This window comes from Diabrotica undecimpunctata, chromosome 5 (assembly GCF_040954645.1).
Source record: "Diabrotica undecimpunctata isolate CICGRU chromosome 5, icDiaUnde3, whole genome shotgun sequence".
NCBI lineage: Eukaryota > Metazoa > Arthropoda > Insecta > Coleoptera > Chrysomelidae > Diabrotica > Diabrotica undecimpunctata.
In genome coordinates, this window is record NC_092807.1 from 135,818,431 (window position 1) to 135,826,242 (window position 7,812).

Below are 7,812 nucleotides of genomic sequence, written 5' to 3' on the forward strand. Positions count from 1 at the left end.
ACTATTGTTTGACGTTTAATTTATTATATATTAATATGAATAAATAACCTGAACTTTAAACTATTTCTAAAAAAATAACTATTTTCGTATCACCACTTGACTACGTCGGTTGGTTCCATGGTACAATGAATACACATTCATTGTACCATGGGTTGGTTCCATCACGTTCCATTCTCATTCGCGTGCCATACTTCTTGGCACAACGATGGGGCAGTTTTTGCGTGTGAGAAGATGTTCTTAACTATTTAATGAAAATATTTTCATCTATTTGCTACTTCCGGCTATACCTGAAGTTGCTTATTACTTCGTTTTTTTTAGTGGGAAATCCTATAGATTTTTTTAATTTTAGAAATATCTACGTTATTCTGAACATTTTTTATTAATACTTCTTCCCTATATCTATTGTGAACCGTTTTTGAGTTATAATGAATTTTATATGAAAATTACACTTTTCTACCATATATAATATAAAGTTCAATATCCTCTAATGTAAGTTGAATAAAGGTTTAAATTCCTTAGGAACTTATTTAACACATACAGCAAAACCGGCATTCTAAATGTTCGCCTAATTCTTTTTTTTAATGGGACACCCTATATCGACGGTGTCACGACAGAAAGGCATAAGCGCCATTGACAGTTTTTTTCAGGAGACACAAACGTTTAATATCGCTTAATATTTCTTTTTTTAGATTTTTTTGGCATTTTATTATTATCGAACTGAGGCATTCTGACTTACCATATGTTATTTATAAAACAATTATTATAAACATGAGATATTTAACATTTTGGTGATTACGCCTTTAATGTTAGGTTCTGTGGTGTTTAAGCCTTTTTGAAAGGCGGTTACCATATTTCGAAAAAAGTATTTTGATCAAAAAATGTCGCTTAGGAACTTGTACGCCTTTTAATTTTTCGGAATTATAACAAAAATGGAGAATAAATCTTTTCATTTTAAAGCATAACAATTAAGTAAAAATAATACAAATTAAACAATACACAATAATATATTTATGAGTTTCTTAGAGTTATATTGGTGTAAAAAAATACAAAAATAAAAGTTAATATATTATCATTATCACGTTATATTAAGTAAAAAACAACAAAAGCTATTAAAACGTACCATTTTTTCTACATTGATAACTAAGTAAGTTGTATTATAAAACTAATAGAAATAAAATGCAAATCAAAATTTGATAACAGAAAATAACATTTATCAATAACAAAACAAACTAATAGAAACGAAGAACCGATATAACAGAAAATTGAACCAGTTGATGAGCTAGAACTAATGCTGTCAATTTCAGTCTCATTTTTAAAAAATACTGTCAAGGATGATAAATCTGATTCGGAGTTTAAAGAATCATTTTGTTGTATAAAATCATTACAACCTATCTTATCATCAACTAATGAACTAAATACTATTGCGGCATTATTACTACTATCATCAGCATCATCACTATCTGAGTAAGGTACAAGCTTTTTATCACAGGTTAATAAATTAGTCTCTTCTTCGGCAGTTTCATCAATATTCGAAAATAAACGGCTGTCAATATTCAAATTTAGACTTGAGAAAAACTGAAATCCACAATGGCATCATTATCTAGAACAGAACTAGGCATTTGGAGTTCTTGTTCATGGTCTTTTAGTACAGGCTCTAAAAGAATATCATGCTTTAGCGCTTCATTGAGGACCTCATTTTCTATGGAAAATGAACCATGGTTTTTATTATTTCCGCTGGATTCCTGCACATTGCTTTTCTGATCTTCCCAAATGGATTGCAATGCAAGATTCATTATTTTGTGCCCCCGAGAAACCATTCTAAAAACCATTTAAAAAAAAAGAAGTAAGCGCCATTCAAATGTTAGTTTTTTAAAATAATATTACTACCAAAATATTACTTTAAAATTAAAAAAAAGAAAACTATACAACAAAGTCAATATATATTTTATTTAGGTTCAAACCTTATTTAAGTCGGTTAAGTAGTAACTTTTCTATGGCAAATCTAAGTCATAGTGTATTTTAAATGGCCAAATGGCGGTTGGATAAACGAAAAAATTTTTTCTGAAAAGGCCTAACCGACAGTCGGTAAAATTGTACATTCTTATGGTATATTATGATTTCTCAAGATAAATTATCTAACTAAATGCTTAACAAAACATTAAATATTAATAATATTTCAAATTATTGTTTACCTTATTGATATAACCACGTTTTCAGACCCAAGACGTAAGCACCACCTTCCACTACGGATCTTGTCGCTTACTGATTTCGGTGTCTTATCTTTTAAGAAACTCGTTTGGCGGTTAGAAAATTCAAAGCTTGTTTTAGTCGAGTTGGAATTTTTTACAGCTGCGTCATTTTAATAGTCGATAGGACGTAAAATGTATTTTATTTTGATACCAAAACATAAATTTATAAATTTTGGCGCTTATGCCTTTTTGTCGTGACGCCATCGATATGTGATTCATTATTTTTGAAGAATACGTTTCTCCCTTAATATCTGTATTAGTATTTCCTATTATATCTCTTGCAGTGTTCAAATAAATTAACTTAATATATTTTTATCAGAAAAAATGTATTTATAAAGTAGTCTATATGGAATATTCTGACAAATGACAGTTATTGTTAATGTTTAATAGTAACTTTGTTGTATGCCGTTGGGTGACAGTTATAATAAAATTTGTCTAATTTTCTTGACAAAACAATAATGCAGTGGCGGATCCAAGGGGATGGAGGGTCATTACCCCCCCCCGAAACAAAAAGAAATAGATATCAATCAAATAATCTTAAAAAAATAATTTAATACCCATCAACCCTATATTATTTTACGCCAAGATCAGGTAAAACAATGAACAAGACTAATATTAATGATGTGAGACCTATTACTTCTTATTCTTTCTATGTTCTAAGTATTATAGTCATTTTAAAATTGTATTGAATATGTCGAATATAGAAATAGTAATATTTTTTTCTTAATATGTATGCGTTTTCCAGCGTAGCTTTAAATCTAACGTCATAGCCAAATATTTTGCAGGGTACCTATTTGGTTTCTATTTATATTGACTGGAATGTGTTGTTCTCTTTTGTTAGTAAAATTGACATAAACAGATTTTGTTTCATTCAGTTTGATACTCCATCACCTGGTCCAGATGTTAATTTGTTCAAAGGCATATGCACCATACTTGTAGTTCCGAAAGGTATCCGGATATCCAACGATAAGATAAAGTTTATTAGGAATGTTTAATACATTCATTAATGTTTACATTTACATTAAGTTATTGCATTTAACTTACTTAAATTTGGTTTATACTTATGTATCCTTGGTTTTTTCTAGATATTGTAGCCATAGGATAGGTGGGTTTAAATTAATTGTCTTCAAAATACCTAGTTTAATTAACAGTCCTTGATTTTTCATTATTTATATTTTAATAACTTTTCTTTCGTTTAATAGTCTTGTAAACTTGATTTTACTATTATAGAGTATGCGGGTTTAATTTTTTTTGGTTTAAGTTATTGAACCCCTTAATGTTGCACCCCTCTTTGCTCCTGTAGGGTATTTGGGTTTTAATAACTTCCCATTGGTTTAATATATCGCTTAAAATAATTATTGAGAAAATGGTTCCCTTATATGAGGCACCATATCAATATGCTAAAAATATGCTAAAAATAAGGTGTTCTCACCTGTCACTACTAAGCAAGATATGATAAATAAAGTTCTTTAATAAATCCGTAAACTGATTTTTAAAACAAAGTTTAGATTTCTGCTTTAATCTGTGCCTTCTAAGAATTGCAAGGCAAAACAGACATTGATAAAAATGTTATTAGGGACATGGGGAATCTAAAATTGCATTCCACAACATATCTCCTCAACTAAGCAAAAATCCTTAGCGAATTGGTTTCTCGTACATTGGTTATGTATGACAGGTACAAAAAAAAACAGTAGACAAACCCGTCTCATTAAGGTTGTACAAGAACTGCTTCTACCGTTTAAACCTTGCATTTAAAAAACCTAAACAGGATACTTATTCTAAATGTGATATTTTCGAAACAAAATTAAGTCCTTGAGAAGGAAGAGAGGAAAGAGAATTTGAGACAAGAGAGGGATAGACACCGTCAGCTCGCAGACGAAGCCTACAAGGCGAAACAGGTGGATAAGGAGGTTGAGTCTTCAGACACTAAAAAGGAGCATTCATTTTTGATCTTCAACAGTGTCTTCTATGTTAGACTAGGAAGGAGCATTAATCGTTGTTAACACCGATGGAGAAAAGTTCCTGTAGCAGCCAGTGCAGTGGTTCCAGTATAATAGTAAAATTGAATAAGTGAAATATAAACATAGTTTAGCTGTCTCCAAAGAAGAAGGGGAAAACACGTTGTACCAAGCACATTGTTCCAAATCACAGACAAACTTCTGCTAGGTAGTAAGGAGAAAAAGAAAGACTTGATCTTTTTCCGCTCATCGATAAAGTTTTTTATAATTTTTACTGAAATTTTCTCATTACAGATATGCAAACTTGGGCCCCGATTTGGAAGAGTTTGATGCAGATAATCAGTAGTGTTTTAGTTTTATTTTCCAATCCAATGTTTTGTCCTGGAATTTAAGTACAATAGCTCGGTAACTCAGTAAGAACACAGAAATTTTTCGTGAATAAGTGGGTAAGTTAGATTTTTTTAAGCGATATAGTCACAGCTCGTAATTATGTAGGTATGTCATTAGTTGTATGATTACCCAACAATTTCTACGAATACGAAACTGAACCTAAATTTTTTATTCTTCAAAACTATTAAAATGTTTAAAATGGCCATACTGAAAAGTTTATATTTTTGATTTATCGACTTATTCACAGACGGTACAGATATGTGAAAGAGATATAGTCTATAAATAACTTAAATTATTAACATAAACTAAATACTACAAAAAATATACTGAATACTGAATGTAGAAGGAAACTTAAAAATATTTAATAATTTTTATTACAAAAAATAATAATTAGTTGTTTTGATTTTATTTGTTTATATTTAAATATATTTTTTAATTCACTATAATATTAATTTACATAAAGTTTAAGGTTTTTTTTATATTATTGACTTAATAATTCAATAACTAAAAACTAATAAAAATATTACTTACTTTATGTGGGTGAGGAGCCAGGTAAGAGTTTTAAAAAGAGCTATATCTCAGAAACAGACTATTGAAACTATAAAACATTTTTAGAAAAATTTTTAAGTTAAAGTCTTGTAGATTATAGTTTAAAAAAAGTATGTTTTTTTTTATTATTTTATAAAATATAGCCCAATATATGATGCAAAATGGATTTACTTTAAGATTGTAAACTTAATTTTTTTAATAATTATTTAACACTTCTACTCTAATATATTCTATTCTATTCTATTCTATTCTATTCTATTCTATTCTATTCTATTCTATTCTATTCTATTCTATTCTATTCTATTCTATTCTATTCTATTCTATTCTATTCTATTCTATTCTATTCTATTCTATTCTATTCTATTCTATTCTATTCTATTCTATTCTATTCTATTCTATTCTATTCTATTCTATTCTATTCTATTCTATTCTATTCTATTCTATTCTATTCTATTCTATTCTATTCTATTCTATTCTATTCTATTCTATTCTATTCTATTCTATTCTATTCTATTCTATTCTATTCTATTCTATTCTATTCTATTCTATTCTATTCTATTCTATTCTATTCTATTCTATTCTATTCTATTCTATTCTATTCTATTCTATTCTATTCTATTCTATTCTATTCTATTCTATTCTATTCTATTCTATTCTATTCTATTCTATTCTATTCTATTCTATTCTATTCTATTCCATTCTACTCTATTCTATTCTATTCTATTCTATTCTATTCTATTCTATTCTATTCTATTCTATTCTATTCTATTCTATTCTATTCTATTCTATTCTATTCTATTCTATTCTACTCTATTCTATTCTACTCTATTCTATTCTATTCTATTCTATTCTATTCTATTCTATTCTATTCTATTCTATTCTATTCTATGCTATTCTATTCTATTCTATTCTACTTTACTACATTTCTATTACTACTTTAAATATGTAGAATACAATATTTATTGTATAAATACACAATAATTAATAATATTTTTCATTATATTTAGATATAGATACCTAATATTAGGCTCATGACAAAAGTTTACAGAACGAGCCTGTTGCGAGTAGCATGCGCCTACAGGACTGTATCTGCGGCGGCCTTGTGGGCTATCACGGGTTGTGTTCCTCTGCATGTCTTAGCAGTAGAAAAGAGACATCTCTATGAGAGAAGAGAGAATTTGATAACAGCTATAAAAAAAAGAAGAAAGGGAAAGATCAATGGAAAGATGGCAATAAGAGTGGAATAACAAGGAAGGTGTTGCCCAGTGGACCAAGATGCAGATCCCGAGACTAAGAGACTGATTAGATTGTCTGTTTTAGGGCGTATCTTCATAGGTTCAGAAAAACAGATAAAGATAAATGCCTATACTGCGAATATTCTTAGATTGTTATTCACACAATGCTGGAGTCTAATAGATGTACAGTGAAGAGAAACAGAATGTATAGGTATGAACCATGTGACTGTGAGAGAGATGATCGTCAAGATGGTGGGAAGTACGGAGGGATGGAATAATGTTCACAATTATATCCGAGATATCCGAGCAGTCATTAAAAAGAAAGAAGAAGAAGAAGAGAAACACCAACCAGATCAACGACAGAAATAAGATCTAATTACTATTTTAATGGGAATAAGCCACAATTAAAGGTTAAAATAAATTTATTGACATTTGAATCTCCACTTCGAAATTCGTTCTTAAAATAAGGTAGGTACGCTAAATATTTCCACGGTTCTTAATAGTGTCACCCCCGTATCACAGATAGTATGGACGCTGTAACTAAAGTGGCACCAGGTGCAAGTGTCTTTGTCTATCAGCAACGTGTTTTCTATTCGGCGGTTTTGGTCTATAGTATCCATCAGATGTAGAAGCTCGCTATTTGTTTTTCGTGTCCTCGTTTTAAATAAACCTGCTTTTCCCGTTGACCCTACGCAAGATATATTAAAATTTTTTGGATTTTTGTAATTAAGTTTAGGTAAGTACACTCCAGTGGGTATTATTTTATGAATTGCATGAATTATTTCAAATGAAATTTTAACTTACGGATTTTTTTTCTGTACATCATTTGCTCCTAATATTGCCATAATAATTCCTAATATTACCAGTAACAATATTAGGGACTAAATATTAAACTCTTTTCCAGAATGCCAAGAAAACGAGCTGAATGATCATAAGATCTACGCTCTGCAGAACACATAATCCCGTAAGAAAACTTGGAAGATCACCGGTGTTGTCTGCAGCACAAGAAAATGATTTTGTCGAAAGAATTTACACATTAGTTGAAGTAGGTATACCTATTACAAGCAAGATTCTAATGAAAAGTGTGTTTTCTTACGCTACAACAAATCATACACCAAAAACGTTTTCTAAAGAGTCAAATAAAGCTGGTAGAATATGGCTTAAGTAATTCTTGTGCAGCCATCCAGACGTAGCTAAGCGAAAAGCTCAACTAATGAATACGGCTCGAGCCCAAAAAATGAATATAATATTCGTCGATGACTTCTTTCATAAATTGAGAGATACCATAGAAAAACTAAACCTATTTGACAAACCTGGTAGCAAATGACTATCTACAGAACACTGATTAGACCCGTAGTAACCTATGGATGTGAAACTTGGGTAATGACGAAAAAAGATGAAGCCCAACTCAGGACATTCGAGAGAAAAATA